The following is a 21,558-nucleotide window of genomic DNA, read 5'->3' on the forward strand; positions in this document are numbered from 1 at the left end:
CGTACCAATTATAGTTGGTATACAAAATTTGCTACCAGAACCGTACCAAGTATAATTGGTACGAATATGTTTGGCTACCAACAATTTTGGTTGGTACAAATTGGTAATGGTATATACCAACTTTTAATTTTTTATTGTAAGATTTAACAAAGATATCGGGTAATTTTGACATTCAGTAAACAAATTAGTTTAATAAACAAATTAGTTTCATAGCAATTTTAGCTTACAAAAGAACTATATTGAAATAAAGCTAAAGTAACATTTTAATTTTGTGTTTTAACGTGATAATAACTATTAATTAATGCGATCAAATGACTTATATCATATTCTTAAAACTGCAAAAACTAAACATACTTGTTAGTTGGAATATACCTATGGTTTCGTGTGTGTGTGTGTGTGTGTGTGTGTGTGTGTGTGTGTGTGTGTGTGTGTGTATATATATATATATATAATGAATTGGTTGGTATGGTATTACCATGATATTCAAATTTTTGTACCATTACCGTACCAAGATTGCTTAATTGGTACGTTACTACCGACCAAGGATGTTGGCTACCAAACATATTGGCTACCAACTTTTTTGCTTCGGTTGGTAACATGTTGGTTGGATTTTCATGGTACAATTTTGCCAGCCCATTCGGCTACCTTTTCTGCATCCCAGCAGACCCACCACCTTGGAATTGGTTCCACAATAATGCTCATGACCAAGCTACCACTTTGCCTCAAATGTTCAACACTATGAACCTCAATGACCCAAGTAATCACGGATGGTACATGGACTCGGGAGCTGTAACATACACATTTTGAAATCATGTTTATGTAATAAATAATATTATAAAATATTATGTGATATTGAGTATTGAGTTCTAACAGATAGTTTTTTCTGGATTTGAAGTAAAACTATGTTTACAATCACTCGTAAAATATTGGAACTCTTATAAGATTCCAATCTAACACTAAAATTTAACGAAAATATACAATTTGAAATAAGTAAAATTTTATTATTGAAAATTTTAAAGAATCTCGTTAGAAACATTTAAGCGAAAACCTCATCGATATCCGAGTTATAACGAAAAAGTTATGATTATTTGAAGTTTTGAAACAGAACCGGTACGACGCCGAATGACTTATAAAGTAAGTTTTCGATAAACTACTTTTTAGCCTATATTGTCTAAATGAAAGTTGTAGTATTCGTTAAACTGAGAATTTCCATAAAAAGAACGTCAAAATCTGACTTCGTATGAGGAGTTATGATTTTACAAGCTTCAGTATAGTAGTAGACAACTAAAAACTCGAAATAAAAATCGAGTGGTTATAGCCGACACAACCTAAACGAGAATCAAAGATCTCGTCGATTGTAGTTCAACGGTAAAAACACAGAAGAAAACGGACATCAGATGAAGAAGTTATGAATTTTTAACGGACTCTTCCTGTTCCGGCTCGTAAAAAATATAATTTTAAAAATGAAGTCAAATTAGCCGACAGAGTCTAAACAAAAGTTGTAGAGTATAATCTCACCTACGCGTGGATATAAAGAACGTAAAAAACAGAGCTCATATGAAAAAGTTATGAATTTTCGAAGTTTTTAAATAAAAATAAATGAAAATTCGAAGGATTATCCAAAGGGTACGCCCAGCATATATTGCTCAGTACGCACAACATCTTCGCATTTGTAGGGTCTCGGATCAACCACGTCACCGGTCTTCACATGCAAGCCATATCTGAGCCTAGGAACCGATCACCTGCCACGCCACGTACGCCCAGCATACTCCGAGGCTTCGGCCAGCTATAAAAGGGATGCGAGGTTGCCATGTTTTAAGTTACATTTTCTCATTCTCCTTCACCCTTTAACCTCTCTCAAGCCCCTCTAACACCCCTGAAGACCCGGTATCATACCTGACACCCGAAGCAAGTCCCGACACTCCAAAGTTCCAGAGAAAATTATATTTTCAAGTTGAAACTCTGCCCGAGTAAGGCCGGTTTTCAACTAAAATCCTCGGTTTTCATCACAGAAAGTCATATTTAAAGTCGAAGTGGTACCCAAATTATCATTTAATCCCCGATTATTTCATATTGAGTTTCAATATAGGGATAATTGTATGTAATGTGTTATATGTTCAATGTGCTTTCCCATGTTATTATGATAATGAGCTATACCTTAGGCCACAAAGTGTATGACATAAGCATCACTTTGGTACTGGTATGTAGTATTTGGATATGAAGTGTATGACATAAGCATCACTTTGGCATAATAGAATACAAAGACATGGCTAAAAGCATGTGTATTCTAGTGAAATAATATTCTGAAATCATATATTTTCTACGTCACTTGGGTTGAAGTCTTATTAATGTATATCAAGTATTGAAATTGTTATGTCTCATTGAATTCAAATCTTTCAATCTGATTAATCATTGATATGGAAAGCCTATCATATGATACTCATTTACCTGTTTTTTTCCTTGTCCCTCTATGCTTCTGTCATATTGATATGTATATGGCATAATCTTATATTGTAACTGTTATTGAACTCACTAAGCATCACCCGCTTATCCCTCTCAATGTTTAAAACTATTGCAGGTGATAAGGAACCAGTATAGTTTTGTACTGGTAGAAGATGTAGAATAGATAATATTATAAATTTTGTATTGTATTCTAGGGAAAGTATGTAATACTTGTAAAACTTTGTAAAAATATTATAGTCGGTTTGTATCCAGTCTATGTAAATAAACTATCAATGTAAATTATCGTTCTATAAATATGTATCATGTTTTCGAGTAACAATATTGTGAAGTATGAAAGTTTGGATCTTTCAGAAATATGATGTAATTTTAGAAAGAATAGAGAATAGGTCTTTCAATCATGGTATCAGAGCAATAGTTTAAGTGAACTAGATATCACGGATTGGTATTTAGACTTAAACCATTGGAAGTTCAATATATGAATGGATTCATTACGAATATATGGATACAAAGCATAGGAAAGAGTTAAGTAAAATATTAGGTAATAATAAATCCTAATATTCTAAATACTATGTTGCACCAAATTTTCAGAAGAACGGTTGAACAGGAAGATAGCCATACACCAGAAGTGGGTGGAAATCCTAAACCTAGTGAAGTGAATACTCCAGTATCCCCTCGAGAGGAGCGAATCTTGGGTAAACTTACCGGTATTATTCGGCAGACACTTGAAGAATGTAAAAAGGATAATGATAAAGGCAAAGAGAAAGACACTGGAGAATCTTCAAAAAGAGAGGTGAAGCATCCCTCGATAAAAGATTTCAAGAGTAGTGGTGCTATAGAGTTTTCAGGTGCCATTAATCCTATTATTGTTCTTACCTGGACCCAGAATACGGAAAAATTATTTTGTATCTCTCATGTAATAAATTAAGACAAAGTCAATTATGCCTCTGCAATGTTCACCGAAGAAGATCTAGTATGGTGGGAAGCAACAATTGAAGCTCTTAAAGAGTATGATCAGGAGAATCTGTTTTCGGGAATGTTCAAAAGTCGCTTACTAGAAAAGTATTGTCCTATAGATATGAGAAGAAGATTGGAGAACGAGTTCCTTGAACTTAATCAAGGAGGAATGACGGTGAACCAATATGATGTTGGGTTTTGAACATTCTAACACTCCTAAGTGTACATGCAACCCTAAATACCCTGGATCTATGTTTTCTCTATTATACATGCAAATATGAACTTTCCAAGGTATTCATCTTAACTAGCATAATAACATTGATTCAAATGAATATATCAAGTTAGAATTACATACCTTTTTAATGTAGATAGTCTTCATGAAGCTTGAGTGCCTAGTGCCCCAAGTGTGACACCTCAAATGGTTCACACACACTTCGAATAGATTGAGAGAGCATACACACTTCATGAAATCGGCTATCCCCTTCTATTACCCATAGTTGCCGATTTTCTCCAAGAATAAGATCATTATATAGTTAGGGTTACACCATGTAAACCCTAATTATCATGGACTTTCATTTCCATGATCCATGGGTACAAATACACCATGGAGCATCTTATGGGTTTTAGCCCAACTTGACAATCCATGGAGCATTAACCCACTATATAAGTATGGATGATTTACACAATCAACCCATATATTTAATTAGCCTTCTTTTGATCACTTAATTAATCCTAGATTAATTCTTCATCAATACTAATTAAATAATCTTATTAATATATTAGAACTTATAATATAATAACCAACTTTAAGTGTTATTTCTCTCATTATAGTTTATCCAAATGCATGATGCCATGCAACCCAAATAGACCATGTCGGGTCGGGTCAAGTCTTACCAATTATAGTTATGGACTTACACATTAATCCAACAGTCTCTAACTTGGATAAGTCTAAAACTATTATTGCGTATGACTTCAAGAAACGACTGGAAATCGTAGCTCTCAAAAGCTTCTGTCGAACTCTGACCTTGTAGATGAACTCTGACATTTGTCAATGACTTGTCCATTAGATAAGGGATCATATATTCCGCCATTCTAGATATCATATAGACTGAGACATGGATTATAATCATTCTCTCTGTCCATTTGTTGTTTCTCGAATTCCTATCTATGAAGACTGACTAATTGAACAAATCAAATCAGTCCAGGCCCGACAGAGCACTTACATTTGTCATTACCAAATCATCGAGGGGCCCACAGATATCGTTTTTATCCCGAAGGTAAAAGGAATGGATAAACTTCGACTCATATGGCTTGTTCTACTACTTGTTGCATCATATAAAAAAGCACATTTTATAACATCGGGTTACCGAATGCGTTTTCGTGCAATAAATGTACAACCAACTCATAGTAACAACTCGTATCTCTAGGTTTGAAGAATATAATATATTATCGTCTCATGATCACACGTGATAAAATCCATGAAGTGATTCCAATGAGCGTGGCTTGAATCCAATACTCAGAACTTATGAGCACTCATGAGTGTTGTATCCCTTTGTCCAACATCTTAGGCCTCTACAAGCCAACCCATGACAGTCTTAATTCATATCTACTTCCAACATATGACCGACTATGGATGGTTTGAATAACTTAGTCATCTAGAACAATGACCTAGTTATTATGGAAGTTAAAACATGCAAAGTGAAACACAATAATAGTTGAATCCAATATGGTATCAAAATCTATGAACATAAATAAAACACCTTTTATTTATCACCATATGATTACACATTATTCATTGTATACTGTTTCAGCTATCAACTTTATTCTTGAATTTAAAACAATAGTTGTCACATGCTCCAAGCATGTACAATATGTTTTCTAAACACTAGTCATGCCATACACCAAGTATGCATACTATGTTTGTCTATGATCTTTACTTTGTGAAATAGATCAATTGAGCATAACTCCAATGATCCTCTTTTCACAGTCTCAAATCCTTACTGCAAATGCAAGAATTTCATATTCATGCCATTTACTGAAATCTCTTAGATTCTAAACTTATATGGATTGATCCTCTTGTAATGATTATGAACAAAGTCAGAAAGACTTGACAACAACCATTACAGAGCATTCCAAAGGAGATCAGCTCCTTGGAAACATCCTTCTTGCATTAAGTTTCCTAATCTTACACAGATTGAATAATTTCTAACTTTGAAACATTTCCAGATTCCATTTTTACTATCACTTCTGAACAAGAGTTGCCTCCTTATAGATTATATCAATATGGTCCTTCCAGAATTATCACTATACTTCCAACTGTCCTTGAGCAACCATTCTTTGGTAAACCTTAGATTGTCCTCGACAATTGTTTAATCCTTTTAGTCATATCCAATTCTAGACCTTTTCTCTTCTCAATGCCCCAGGCATTTGGAAAATTTTAGAAAGGATGAATACAACACATGTAATCGATCCTATATCTGAAGCATATGGCACACGATTCATGATGTCTCACATAAAGACTAAACTAGTCTTTTGCTAAAACATTTCCATTTCTATTTGCCAAGTTCTCATAATTCAGATTATGAAAAGGGGTGTCATAATCATAATCAAATTTGAGAACGCAAATAATGGACCCATATACATAATTTCCTTAGGTTGAGCCATTCCAACATATCATTCATATATATATATATATATACTTGACTAACCTTAATTAAAATCTCACGATCGAATAGATTTGAGATGAAGTATAATTTCCTCTCCCTTAATTATAGCAAAACAACTCTTTCCCAATTGAAACCTTTTGTTTTCTATAATTAACATTGCTAACTTGCAACCTATATCATAATTATCATGCTCCTACTAACATGATGATTATTATTATAACACTTATGCTCCCACTAGCTTTGGCATGTACTCAGAAATCAGCTGGACTTCTAGAAATCAATACTTTATTGACTTTGTTACCAAAGTTTAGATTTCTGATACTAGATTACTTTGATAAAACTTTATCATAATCATACACCTTATCTTAAATAGCTCATAGGTGTGTCTAAACAATTTTTTATCAACTATGAAAAGGGATGTCATAATCATAGTCTTGATTGTTTAGACCTTTTCCACTTCTCACAAGTCCATGTTAGTGTGCCGATAAACCACACACGCTCCACTAACGACTTTGAGAATGCAAATATCACAATTGCTATCTAGCTAAAATCTACTTAGTGAAAGTGTTTCCTCAACATCATTTTCATGAATCGGAGAGAAACCTTATGACACTTCGATTTAATGGTGTATATGTTCTTATCCATGTGAATTGTCAAAACCTTAGTCACAAGACAAGAATAATGACAAATCCAAACTTATATGGACTGAACTCAATCTTAATTTCTTGCCACCTGGCAGCTCAAGGGCCTTCCATTGCTTCCAAGTTGTTGTGCAACCAACTGAGAACTCTAAGAACTCATATGTAAAGCCAACTTTAACTGGAATGGACACAGAATACGTCAACATGATAGGTTATGAACCTCAAGTCGTGTGCTAGTGAAGAACTTCAGGTTTTATTCTTGATTAGTTGTTGAGACTTTTAAGACCTTTAAGACTCCCACTGTCCTCTTGACATATAAGAGTTTCTTGTCAGATATTCAAGAGATAGTGTGGATTCTAATCAAGGCAAACACTTCACACAATTGGCCTTAGTTGGTCTTTGTTTTATCCAAAACATCACAACTTACCAATTTCAAATGTACAAGAGTAGAAAAATTTTACTCATACATTTGACATGTGTTTTAAACCTTCTCTAAGACATGTCACTCAAGTTACAATCTTGGATTATGACTCTAAGACTTGTATTGGAACGAAGTATGACTCATCTTCTTGATTTAACCATTTCAACAATTTAATATTCCTCTTCTTAGTCATAAGAATGCACTAAGATTTCCTTAGAGAACTATTTGTGCTATGGTTTCTTAATCAGTAAGATGAACACAAAAACTGATACTAAAGTACTCTCCCATCTTTTCAGATTTTAGAAACTTTTATCTTTCTGCCTAATTTGATTCTTCTTATTCGCTCTGGCATACATTGGATCTTTTCCAATGGTTCTGAACTTATACTTAAGCTTGTAAGTTTAACCATATTTACTGAGCTTTAGTAAATTATGACGAATAATCTTATCAATCTTTTCTGGTGGACTTGACCAGTGCACAATAATGTGTACTCGATCTCTTATTCCTTCACTTGACTCACGTATACATGTGAACAAGGAACTAGTCTTAATTTTCCAAAGATGAAAAATTCTCATTCATCATGCTATACAACTTGCACGATTCCAAGTTCCGGTCCAATTCAAACTTGGGTGATGAGGATCTTTCCTTATTTGGTAAATTTAGACATTACCACAAATGAGAGAATCAATTTCATATTTCCACTCTTGCTATTAATGGAATCATATAAGCAACAATTTTTTCACAAACGCCATTGTAAGAATAGGTAAAATAAATAAAATCAAAAATTTCCTTTTCTTTTAAAACTTTACGGAAAAACTTATCCTTACAATCCATATGAAAACTTGTTGTTATCTATTCCTAAGCAATATCTCATAACTCCTAAGAAGTAGCTCAAGAATCCGATCTTCAAACTATGCGATAGAAATCCATCTACACGATCAGATTCAACATATTCTTTCTTTAAGTTTCTTCAATTTTCTTTGATTCTTAAAACATCACCATGTGACCCAGTCACATCATGTATCAAGAATCTCATAATAGAAACTTAGTAGAGTTAGATAGTGGATTTTACCTGAAGTAGAGTCAACCTTATTGACTTTAACACCCTTAGGTAATATTGGCAGCTTGGCAACCAATGCCCATTCCTTTAGCAATTTAACATATGGATGCTTTGGTAATAGAACATGGGGCTATCACAGACTTAGCCTTTCTCTTTACCATTTGGTCAACCGAGTTGACTATGGCCGATCCCTTTCCATTAGGAACAGAGAGCTTTAATGGATATCTTGTGTCACTATTGTCAATGTCCATAAGTTTTCACTACAAGAAAAACGAGTATCAAAGACTGACATAATCAATCTCAAATGGTTAATAATCAGTCTTTGATGAGTATTGGAGACTGATTTAGCTAGTCGCTAGATAGTCCAGATAGCTAGTCCTAGATAGCGATTTTTTTAGGTATCTGAGACTAAAAATCAGCCCCTAATACATCAAAGTATCAAAGACAAAAAAAAATAAATAAATAAATAAAAAATAAAAAATAAAAAAAAAAAAAAAAAAACAGTCTTTGACACTATCTCATTCAATCGCTAATGTTTTTTTTTAATCCATAATTTTAAGTTATATCAGTCCCAGATACTACCTTCTAAGGACTGAATATCAGTCCTTGACACTATACCATTTAGTCTCCAATATGTTTGATTCAAATCCCTCTTATATGTTATATCAATCCCTAATACTACCTTTCAAAGAATGAATATTAGTTTTTGATACTATTATGTTAGTCTCCAATGTCTAATATGTTATTTTAATGAATGAATACACTGTCATTCGCTCTAAAACCCACAATTGATTGTTGCTGCTAACCCGCCAATAAAATACCAATTTTTAAAATATGATTTGAGGTTTCATAAAAAAGCCAATTTATATGGTACTAAAGTGAAAAATCTAGAACAATATACACCAATTTCATATAATACAACTAACAAAATTAAACATAGATATGTAAAGCTTCAATACACATTCCACAACAATAAACATAAAACTAATATCAATAAGTTTCATATTCTACAAAACCAAATTAGACATAAATCTAAAAAGTTCCAATAATACAACATGCCATGTAGTTTACCGATTTGTGTATATTCTTTCACAAGTTCAAGCTCTTTCAAGTGTTACAACCCTTAATACTGAGAGAGTTTTGTCTTTTATTTCATCAAACGACAAGTCTAATAGGTTTTCCAAGCATATCTTTCTTCTCTTCTCAAGCATGCAACTCAATATATTCTTTATACACAAATCCTTTGTTGGAGCAAGTCCTCCACATCTAGTAGATTTCTTAACTCGCTTTCAATCTGCAGCAAAAGCCTAAAGTATTTTATCATTATCCCTTTAAAAAACAATGTAACATGAAAACATATGAGAATGGTTGTTAAAGAACTTAAACAAGCTCAAGCAAATTCAAATATATGTTGTAAAAATTCTGATGCAAAACAAGGATTATGATTTTGTAAACATTACTCCATCCAACAGAATCTTGCAAACTTCAGATACAATAGCATGAATGAAATTCCTTAGACATATGGATGTGCCAATTCTCATTCTTTCCGAAATGTAAACACAAAAACAAAGAACTGGAGTGATATCAAACAAGGCCTAAGCATTTCATTAAAATGACATTTCAAGTACTTGCATGGCACTCAAATATTTTTATCAATATTGATAAAATATCGAGTTAGAATTGGTCTACACCTATGAACAATAAAGTTCGATTCTTTAGACATGGTCTTTCCCACATAATTAGCAACACCAACAACTGATTTAAGCAACCAAATCCAATCCAAATTACATAAGATATTATTCTACACAATATAGTAAAGACAATAAAATTGAAAAATTAGAAATCAACATAAATATAGCAGATTGATGAAATTGATTATGTGATGTATAAAAATAGACAGTCAAATCGACGACGATATTCATTCATTCGAACCTTATATTAGGATTTCACCATCTAAGGCCGAAAATCAATCAAAGGGGATTCTTACCGTAACACGAATCTTTAGACTCCGATGAACTACAATGGTTTTAAAAAGAAATAGACCGTGAATATCGATCAAGATTCGAACAACCTCGCAACTTTTTCCCTCAACGGACGCCGCTCCAAATAAATTTCTTTCTTTGCCCTTGAATATTGTTTTGCTTGACGATTAAAAGGTATGGAGCGAAAAGCCTAAGGGCGCGTTTGGTAAGGGGTAATTAAGGCAAGAAAGGAATAAAGCATTCAAATGGAATGGCAAGACGTGTGTTTGGTTGGAGTAAGGAAAGGATATCTTCATTCAAAAGAGAATCCCATTCCCTCTGAACACGGTGTTTTCATTCAAGGGGGTACCCCTAATTTTTTTTTCATTCCATTTAAGCGCTATTACACATCTTCCCATTATGCCCCTGGAATATATCATGAACGCAGAAAAATCAGCTAGATATCAATCGATTTCCCTCCAAATCTGAAACAAATTAGCAACCAAAATCTCCAAAATCGCATAAAATCAGCCACGTACGGCAGCATATCGTCTCTATATGGGGCTTCATTCGACCATTCTTAGTACTGGTAATCCCCTTTTTAAGATTTCTTTCAAGTTGATCTGTAGTTATACTCATCAAGAAACGTCATTTGTGAAGGTTAGCATCTCTCTGCATTTATTTTTGTTTATCTAATTTCTGTTATATTCATTGCGTGTTCTTCTTTCTGTGTACCAACGATATCGTATAATCAGAGCTGTAAATTATTGTTTGTTTGCTGTGTAAATATCATAGTCACAGGGATCGCCAATATAGCCACGATCCACGTTCCGAACGCCCCGTTCCCAAACGCGGTACAATTTCGTACCAATCGCCAACAGAAACGCTCTTTAGTACGGCTTCCTTGCCATCCCTTCTATTCTCCGATTCGCTACTGGGAACGTGATTTTGGCGAATTTTATTGCACAGAAACGCGATTGGGATCGCCAATTTTGTGTCTGGAACGCCGATTCTGTGTTTTGGCGGGAAATAGTTTTCCTGTGAAAAACAAGTCCATCGATTCCAATGCTTTCAATTCCCACATCTGATTCCTCCAACATCCATCGATTCAATTTATTACATATAATGTTACTCAATTTCACCAACATCACAATCGATATCTGCTTTCCCCTGTATTCTTCCAATACGCTGTATTCATTCTTTTTTTTTTTTCTTATACTATTCAGTATTTCTTTTCTTCTTTGAAATGGTTTTTGGAAAGATTTTTACTCTTCCAGAAGACAATGAAACAGAAGCCCCTGGAAACTTTGTTGATCTTGGCAAGGATAATGATTTTTTTTAGCTTAATTTGTTTCTATTTTTCTAAGTGAAGTTGGAGTTCTATTTTTTATGTTTTAACATCAGGTTTAAGTTTATGACTAAAATTATGGAATTCTGTTTTGAATTGGTTTTTAATATAATCTGTTTATGTGTTTTTCTAAGTGCACCAGAATTCTGTTTTCAATTGGGTACACGTATCTGTATATGATAAGCCCCCATCCTTGTTCGTCTATCAAAGGAGGACCAAGAAAGGCAAAAAGAATCAGGAACCATGAAGTTGTACGTAGCTGGAATTGATTGGTGGAGTAGGGGTAGTTTTGTCTTTTCTTTAGGGTTCGTTACTGGAGTGTTCAAGCCTGAGTTGGGGGTTTCGTTGCTCTTTCCTCGGTCTAGTTTCTCCACCTTTCCCACCACTAAATCCAATTTCCTTATTACATCATTTTGCATCAGCTTGTTGTCTTCAATAGCCCTAGCTTGTTGTTAGTTCACAATCTTCTGTTGTTGCTGTTGTTGTTCATTTGAAATTCTTCCCAGGGTTAATAATATTTTGTCAATTCTTGTTGGGTTTTTGGTTAAAAATATAAATTAACTACCCATAATAATGAAAAGATAGCAATACCGATTGCAAAATAAGATAAGGAAAACTTTTTGAAATCATCATCCTACCTTGTTACTCAAAAAACTTCGTTCACAAAGTATTAATACAAAAATTAATTAACCTAAACTAAAAGATAAATGGATTACATAAATGTAATATATAAAGATTCAAAATTAAAATAGAGAAATTAGAAGGAGAAGAAACAAATAAAAAAATGGATTTTACCCCTTTGTGGTCCGTCACTTCCTCTCTTCTTCCGGCATGTGAATGTGATGCCCCTCTTTCTTTTCTTTTTCTATTTGACGTATATTCCCAGCCATACTCCAACACCAACAAATGGGCTTTTCACTTGCAAATTGGGTTGATTAAATAAAATGTGAATTTGTCCCCTTTTCTTCTCCTAATTTCTTTCCCTGTATTTTCCTTCCTGCCTCATGGAAAATCTAATGGGCCTGAATTTAATTTTAGTGTGGTATGCATTGAAATCCATAAATGGGCTATAAAATTGGGTTGTTCGACAATTTCCGGGTGTTCATGATGCTAGAAACCGGACCAAATATCATCCAAATCTACTTATTTTATATGCTTTCAATATTTCATTACTTTACAAAAACTTACTACTATTGCAGTTATGACTCGCCTTAAAATGAATAGACAAAAAAGAACAAAGAAACTTGTTGCATTTAGTACATTGTGGATTGAGATAATCAGTTTGGTAAATTGGTATTTTCAACTAGTGAGTATTATTATTGCCATACATATATTTATGTGTCCAACTAGACCTCGCTACAAGATGTTATGCCCAGAGAGAAAACAATATATGCAAAGATTAGTGTATGAAAGTGATGAGACTTGTACACAACAATTAAGAATGAATAGGGTAACGTTTGTTAAGCTTTGTCGTATGGTTGAGATTGATGGCAAGTTAAAGGCCTCTAGGTATCTCCAAATTGATGAACAAGTGGCAATATTTTTGTATGTTTTGGCCCACCATGTGAAAAATTGTGTAGCGAAGTTTCAGTTTCGTAGATCAGGAGAGACAATTAGTAAACATTTCAATAATGTACTCAATGCTATTATTCGGTTGGAAAAAGAATTATTTAAGAAACCCGAGCCTATATCAGAAACTTCAACTGATGAAAGATGGAAATGATTCAAGGTATGTGATTTTCTAGACTCAAGTGTATATAGATTATTCTTGGTTAGTATTCTAATTCTCATACATATTTAATTTTGACTATAGGGATGTTTAGGAGCAATAGATGTGACACACATAAGTGTACATGTATCAGAGGCAGACAAACCTAGATATAGAAATCGAAAAGGCGAAATTACAACGAATGTACTTGCTGCTTGCACTCTTGATATGCAATTCATTTATGTATTACCAAGCTGGGAAGGATCTGCTGCAGATGGTAGAATACTACATAGTGCAATGCTTCGAGAAAATGGGTTACAAGTTAGTAAAGGAAACTGTTATCTTGTTGATGCCGGGTACACGAATGGAGAAGGATTCCTCGCACCATTTAGAGGTCAAAGATATCATTTGAATACTTGGTTGAATGGTCATCGTCCAGAAAAGGCAGAAGAATATTTTAACATGAAGCACTCGGCTGCAAGGAATGTCATAGAATGTTGCTTTGGGGTATTAAAAAAAAGATGGGCTATACTTAGAAGTCCATCATTTTATCCCATTCGAACACAAAATAAAATTATTCTTGCTTGTTGCCTTCTACATAACTTTATACAAAAGGAATTACCATATGATCCACTTGACGATGATGACATTATTGACACTAACAACGATGAGGAGGATACAGATCTTGGATCACAAGTCGAGCACATAACAACAATTGGAACATCGAATGAATGGATGACTTTTAGAGAAAACTTGGCTAACTCAATGTTTTATTCTTGGAGATCTAGGCATAACTGATTTCTTATTGTTGTATTAATTACATTGTGATACATTTTTAATGAATTTTAGTAATATTATGTTTTCAGTTATGTTGTGTTTGATAACGACTTGTTATATATTTAGTTAATGTTTCTATAGTTCTTTATGTATTTTTTTTTAATTGTCAAGGTATGGAGTCACAAATTCATGGTGATAGGGGCCCAGTAAAAAATAAAAAGAAGTGGAATGATATAGAAGACGAGAAACTTGTTGAAGCTATGGTTGATATACTCAATTCAGGTTCTCACTTTAAATCTGACAATGGTTTTAAGCCTGGGTTCTTTGGTGCGGTGGAAACACGACTTGCAGTCTCACTTCCCAACTCGGGAATAAAAGCTAAACCACATATTGAATCACGCATAAAAACTTTGAAGAGCGATTAGTCTGATGTCATGGAACAACACAAATGGTTTTGGATGGGATTATGAAAATAAGATGCTTGAAGCTCCTCGATCTGTTTGGCAAGCATATGCTCAAGTAATGTTTTTAATTGAATGATCTAAAACTAATTTTTAAATATTTTTAGCATAATGTATTATTTATTATTTTTGGATTTTTTTAGGTACATAAGAATGCAGCAAAATGGAGAGGCAAAAAGTTTCCTCATTATTGGGACTTGTGTCTTGTATTTGGAAAGGTTCGTGCTAATGGAAGAGATGCTCAAACAGCGGCGGATGTTATATTTGAGATAAATAACGAACAACAGGAGCCCGACGATTACATGCAAGGAACTGGAGATGGGTTAGAGGATATAGATGTTGATGCTCCTATGAATAGTCCTACATATACTCATTTTAAAGAAGATTCGAGTATACAACGAAAGAGAAAAAGAAGAAATAGTTGGGATCCTTTAATGAACAGCTTGAAAGATTCGGCAGATATAATTGGTTCAAAGATTGATAATGCAACAAGTACCTTCAATGCGGTTTTTGGGATCGAGAGAGATAGAGAAGAACTACGTAAAAAACTTAATTCTGAGATGAAAAAAGTTGTTGGTTTAACTGTCCGTGATTGTAACAAGTCAGTTCGTATGCTTTGAAAGAATGATGAGTTGATGGTAATCTTCTTTACCGTTGAGGACGAAGACAAATTTGAATGGGTAAAGAACTTGCTTGAAGATGATGTTTGACGTTATTTATATGGCTTTTTATGATATTGTAGTTTTTTAAGTTATGAAAAGTATGATAATTTTAATTTGTTAGGGTTGGTTAGACTTTGATATGGTTTTATGAGATATATTTTTTAATTATAAATAAAAGTTCTTATTTATATAAACCATTTAGAATAGAAACTATAATTTCCAGATAGATAATGTTGAATTTTATTGAATTCTATGAATTTTTTGTTGTAAGGGTATTTTTGTCATTGTAAATTATTTTTATTCCATTACCTTCTCTTTTTTGTACATACCAAACAACATAAATGAATGAGTCATTTCATTCCATCACGTAACCAAACATGACAATGGAAAGGTAATGAAGCATTCCATTACCCCATCCATTCCATTACTTAGTCAATTCCATTTAGTGAGGAGTGGGATTTTTTTTTTCATTTTGAAATTTTGGGACGAGTGGAAAAAGTGGGCAAATATATAAGAAAAAAATAATATGTTAAAATTTATAGAAATTCAAAAATATCAAGTTAACTAAATACATAAAATTTGTTTACGATAGGATATATATATATATATATATATATATATATATATATATATATATATATATATATATATATATATATATATATATATATATATTTTGTATGTGTGTAAACAATAATGAAACTGTGTTTCGCATATTAGAATTTCGTTAGTGAAAAAGCAGGTAAATACACTTAAAATAAATATGATTTTGTGAAATATATATAGATAACAAAATCGAGCCAAAAAAAAAAAACATTTACACTTTGAAAATCCAAAAACAAATTTGGATCGTAGGTAATATATAGCCGGTTAGCAACGGATTATGGATGCAAGCGAAAAAATTTCAATTTCCGTTGGTAATCCATTGTGGATTATTGACTAATTATTGCATGTATATTAGAGGCTCAAATTTGGTCCTTACAATGTTTCTCTCCAAATGCCAAGTTGGTGTAATTCATTAAAGACTGAAATTTAGTCTCTAGTGAGTTTTTTCAAAAATATATATTTGTGAAAGTTGTTAGGGACTGAAATTCAGTCCCTAATTAGTTTTCCCCAACATCAAAATCAACAATAGTTTATTTGAGATGAAATTTAGTCTTTAATGTTTCCCTTTAAACCCAAACTAATGTAAATGTACTTGGGACTAAATTTCAATCTTGAGTAGGTTTAGTCAATCTCTAATTATTCACACATTAAAATCAATCCTAGATTGTGTTAAAAACTGATTCATTAGTCCTAGATACATGGTATCTAGGACAGAGTAATTAGTATTTAATATTTTAGTCACAAATGCTTGTTTTTCTTGTAGTGTTTTGGAAGTTGATCTTAGCAAATAGATAAGATCATTAAGGGTCTTCTCATAGTCTGTTTCATAGGAGTCCCAAAGGAACTCACTATATGATTTAGAAAGTAGTTGAGCCACCAACTTTCTCAAGACATTGACACCCAACTCTCCTGGCTTGTCAATATGTGACTACATCTCCAAGATGTAACCACACATAGACCTTTACTTGCCAATAGGGCTTGAGTGACCTTAGACTTTTCAAGAACTTGTGGGTTAGAGAGAATAATTAAAGGAGGTGAAAGAAGTATGATTTCCATGGGACATCATCTTCATTTAGGAAAGCTTGTTTCAACAGATTTGGGAAGATCATAAATGTCTAAACCAGACATCTTTTTGGGAGATATTCAACATAGTTGATTTAAATTCCTTAATATAACACCCAATATAAAATATTAAGGCTAGAACCCAATACAATACTTTTATAACTTGCAAGAGGGACGCCGTAATCCAATTTATAAAATATTTGAAGGTAAGTGAATGACGATTCACCAATTTCCACCAAGATAAACGAAATGTAATATTAAGTTTTAATTGGATTTGAAACTCCTAGATCTTTTGAGATTCATTGAACTTTTCAATGGCATGTTTCAATCTTGACTATTCCCTTCAGGTTTTGTGATTGGGATGCCAAGGATCACAAAACAAGGTGTGAAGTAACCATGCAAATATACTTGGTACCCTTAATATTTACTCCTTAATCGATGTGCCGGTTAACTGCACACACTCCACCGATACTATGATAAATATTAAGTTACCATTTCCCTACCTTGTTAAGTCCAGGTTAGTGTGCCGGTTAACCACACACGCTACACTAACAACTTAAGCAAAGTGCAAAGTGTAATTTCATAGGTTTGCACCTTATTCACTTTTTCCTAAGTAACTAAGATTGGGTATTCATAAATGGTTTAGTTACTTAGTATTTATCATTAATACTTTTAATGAAGGGAGAATTATAGTCCTTGTCCTACCCGTTCGACTAACGACCCTTCACCAGTCAAGGAAGTGGTGGGTGAGAGTCGACACCCACTAACGGTAAGATTGACTTTACTCTTATACATAAATGTTAATATTATTAACTTATAATATTATAAAGTATAAGGGTTGAATTTTAACTTTTAAAATTCTAAGGGCTAACTTGGAATTAAAGTATTCATAAGTCAAAACTTTTCAAATTCCAAAACTAGAGGGCAAGTTTTGAAACTATTCAAAACTAATTAATTCAATAACTTATGTGTTTAAAGTAGTTTTAATTAAAAGACTCTTCAAGTTCCATAACTTGAGGGCAAGCTATGGAAGACTTTAAACTAATAAAAGAATGTAACTTTTCTTTATTTTGTAACTTATGGAATTAATTAAGGTTACACATTTTATTACTTAACGAAGTGACTCTTGAACCTCCATAACTTGAGGACAAGTAATGGAGTCATAAAACCATTTAATGAGAACAAGACTCTTCATTTTGTAACCTTTTCCATCTTTTATGAGTTTTAAGAAACTTAAATGTGACCTTTCATGTAACTTGAGGACAAGTTACACAAACACATTTTAGAATCGTCTCTTAGATTAAAATGGATTGAAAACACATAATCAATTAACTTATCTATTAATCTAAGCAACTAATATGAACAAAGATAATTCACATCAAACTTTTTCATGTAATTAGCATAACTTTTAAACTAATACAAAACATGAATCTATTGACAAGTATCTTTGAAATAGGATTAGCATGAGCATTACCACATCAAAAACAAGTTTATAAGTTCAAAAACAGCTTAGCGTAATGTTCCTGGTCCATTTCTAGTGAAAAAAAAACTCGAAAATATGCTGTCTGGGGCTCCTACTCGTCGAGTGTATCAACCTACTCGACGAGTAGGATGAGTTTTGCCTTGGACTCAGCGAGTTCATCAGTGGACTCGGCGAGTCCAGTGCCCAGAAAGCTAGAAAATCGATTTCTTTAGCATTTTTCAGCAATTTGCATCAAGTATAATTGAAAACAAGCCTAGGCTCTGACACCACTATTGGTTTTTGAGCATTCTAACACTCCTAAGTGTACATGCAACCCTAAATACCTTGGATCCATGTTTTCTCTATTATACATGCAAATATGAACTTTCCAAGGTATTCATCCTAACTAGCATAATAACATTGATTCAAATGAATATATCAAGTTAGAATTGCATACCTCTTTGATGTAGATAGTCTTCATGAAGCTTGATTGCCTAGTGCCCCAAGTGTGACACCTCAAATGGTTCACACAACACCAAATACACTTGGAATAGATTGAGAGAACATACACACTTCATGGAATCAGCTAGCCCCTTCTATTACCTATAGTTGCTGATTTTCTCCAAGAATAAGATCATTATATAGTTAGGGTTACACAATGTAAACCCTAATTTTCATGGCCTTTCATTTCCATGATCCATGGGTACAAATACACCATGGAGCATCCATGGAGCATCTTATGGGTTTTAGCCCAACTTGATAATCCATGGAGCATTAGCGCATTATATAAGTATGGATGATTTACACAATCAACCCATATATTTAATTAGTCTTCTTTTGATGACTTAATTAATCATAGATTAATTCTTGATCAATACTAATTAAATAATCTTATTAATATATTACAACTTATAATATATTAACCAACCTTAAGTGTTATTTCTCTCATTATAGTCTATCCAAATGCATGATGCCATGCAACCCAAATGGACCATGCCGGGTCGGGTCAAGTCTTACCAATTATAGTTATGGACTTAGATATTAATCCAACATATGAAACACAATTGAATCAAAAAGCACGGATCGCTACATAGTATATTTCAACTGAAGACGATAAAATTCAGTTATTCATGGAATGATTAATATATGAAATCCACAATTTTGTGAGTAGTCGGGATGTTCTATCTTTTTATGAAGTTGTTGAGTATGCCCGAAGACGCGAGCATGATTTGGAGATATGTTGTGCCACTTTTACTGTTCCAAAGCATCCACGTACTGAAAGAACTATTTTTGTTCCCTCTATTCCACCAACTCAATTTTTTTGATCTGAACCTAACAAGCAAGTGCAGTCTCAAAGTGCTTTTTGTGGTCGTGGTAGATCACAATATTTTTCTCTTCAATCACCATTATGTCGAAATTGTGGAAAGAATCATCTAGGCGAATGCAGACTAGAAAAAGGATCAGTGGGTTGTTTTGGATGTGGAGAAATAGGCCACAAAAAGCTCGTTTGTCCAATGAAGGATGGTACATGTTTTGCTTGTGGCATTACTAGCCACAAAAAACGCTTCTGTCCTACTCTTACTAGTCAAGTGACGCGGGGAGTCAAGATTCTATTCAACAACTAGCGAGAAGTGAAGCTCCTATTCAACAATCAAAGAGTACTCCAACTAAAAAGGAAGAAGTACCAAAAGCTAAGGGTCGTGCATTCCAGATTACCACAGAGGAGGTATGCGAGGACCCGAATGTTGTGACGGGTACATTTCTTGTCAACTCTAGACCTGCTCACATCTTATTTGATTTTGGTTCCTCAAATTCTTTTATGTCTCGTGAATTTGCGCATTCTTTTCAAACTACTTGCTATACACTTGCGCAACCATTTCACGTAGATATTGAGGGAAATATATCATTACTTGCTGATAAAATCTATAGGGATTGTGTCGTAGAAATTGAAGGCTATAATTTTCTTGCTAACCTAATCCCTATCTCCTTGCCCAACTTTGATATTATTCTCGGAATGGACTGGTTGTCAAAAAACAATGCAGAGCTCTTATGCTACGAAAATATAGTATGTATTCCTATTAAAGGGGAGAATCCTATTTATGTCTACGGTGAAAAAAGAAACTTAAAAATAATCTCTTTCCTAAAAGCTCGTAAATTCATAGCGAAAGGGTGCCCTATCTATCTGGCCTACATCGTTGATATCTCAAGAGAGGAGAAGAAAACTCTAAATGATATTCCTGTTGCTAATGAATATCTTGATGTTTTTCCCAATGATTTGCCTAGAATTCCTCCTGACAGGCAAGTAGAATTCCAAATTGACCTTGTACCTGGTGCTGCTCCAATTGCAAAGACTCCTTATCATCTTACACCCACTGAAATGAAAGAAATGATGATCCAACTGCAGGAATTACTTGATAAAGGCTTCATTCGACCGAGTACCTCTCCTTAGGGTGCTCCGGTACTATTTATCAAGAAGAAGGACGGATCGATGCGAATGTGCATTGATTACCATGAGCTAAATAAGGTGACTATCTAGAACAAGTATCCACTACCTCGCATCGACGATTACTTTGATCAATTTTAGGGTGTTAGCTATTTCTCGAAGATTGATTTGAGATCTGGTTATCATCATTTGAAAGTACACGAGCAGGATATACCCAAGACTGCTTTTCGTATTCGATATGGGCATTACAAATTTCTTGTCATGCCATTCAGTTTGACAAATGCCCCTTCCGTATTCATGGATATGATGAATCGGGTATACCATCCAATCCTCGATAAATCTGTCATCGTATTCATTGGTGATATTCTAATCTATTCTAAGTCTAAAGCTAATCATGTTGCTCATATTTGTGTGGTATTAGAACTTCTTCGAAAGGAGAAACTATATGCTAAATTCTAGAAATGTGAATTTTGGCTTCGCCAAGTTTAATTTCTCGGCCATGTGATTTCTGGTGACGATGTATCCATAGATCCTACTAAAATCAAAGCCATTCAGAATTAGGAAGTGCATCGTAATGCTTCCAAAATTCGCAGTTTCTTGGGTCTCGTGGATTATTACCATAGATTCATTAAAGACTTTTCTCTTATAGTTGTACCTCTCACGAGTCTTACACAAAAAGAAGTAAAGTTCGAATGGGTTGAAGCTCAAGAAAAAGCTTTCTCAACTCTAAAAGATCTTCTGACTCATGCTCCAATCTTATCACTTCTAGAAGGTGATAATGATTTCTCCTTGTATAGCGATGCTTCAAGATTGGGACTTGGTTGTGTGTTAATGCAGTGTGGTAAAGTGATAGCCTATGCCTC

General features: G+C 33.7%; 1 long non-coding RNA gene and 1 pseudogene across 2 annotated transcripts; one reads left to right on the forward strand and one right to left on the reverse strand.

Moving 5' to 3' along the window:
* Nucleotides 1–9,210: 9,210 nt before the first annotated feature.
* On the reverse strand, nucleotides 9,211–10,330 carry LOC145004526 (uncharacterized). The gene is made up of 2 exons (XR_013662397.1): nucleotides 10,193–10,330; nucleotides 9,211–9,499 (listed from the first exon to the last, which is right to left on the reverse strand). It is a non-coding gene; the product is annotated as an uncharacterized LOC145004526 (long non-coding RNA).
* A 338-nt stretch (nucleotides 10,331–10,668) lies between these two features.
* On the forward strand, nucleotides 10,669–15,269 carry LOC145004525 (uncharacterized; annotated as a pseudogene). Its single transcript, XR_013662396.1, has 3 exons — nucleotides 10,669–10,755; nucleotides 14,171–14,518; nucleotides 14,604–15,269. The product of XR_013662396.1 is annotated as an uncharacterized LOC145004525 (transcript).
* Nucleotides 15,270–21,558: the final 6,289 nt, after the last annotated feature.

Source organism: Lactuca saligna, chromosome 7, assembly GCF_052625555.1.
Source record: "Lactuca saligna cultivar CGN05327 chromosome 7, ASM5262555v1, whole genome shotgun sequence".
Lineage (NCBI taxonomy): Eukaryota > Viridiplantae > Streptophyta > Magnoliopsida > Asterales > Asteraceae > Lactuca > Lactuca saligna.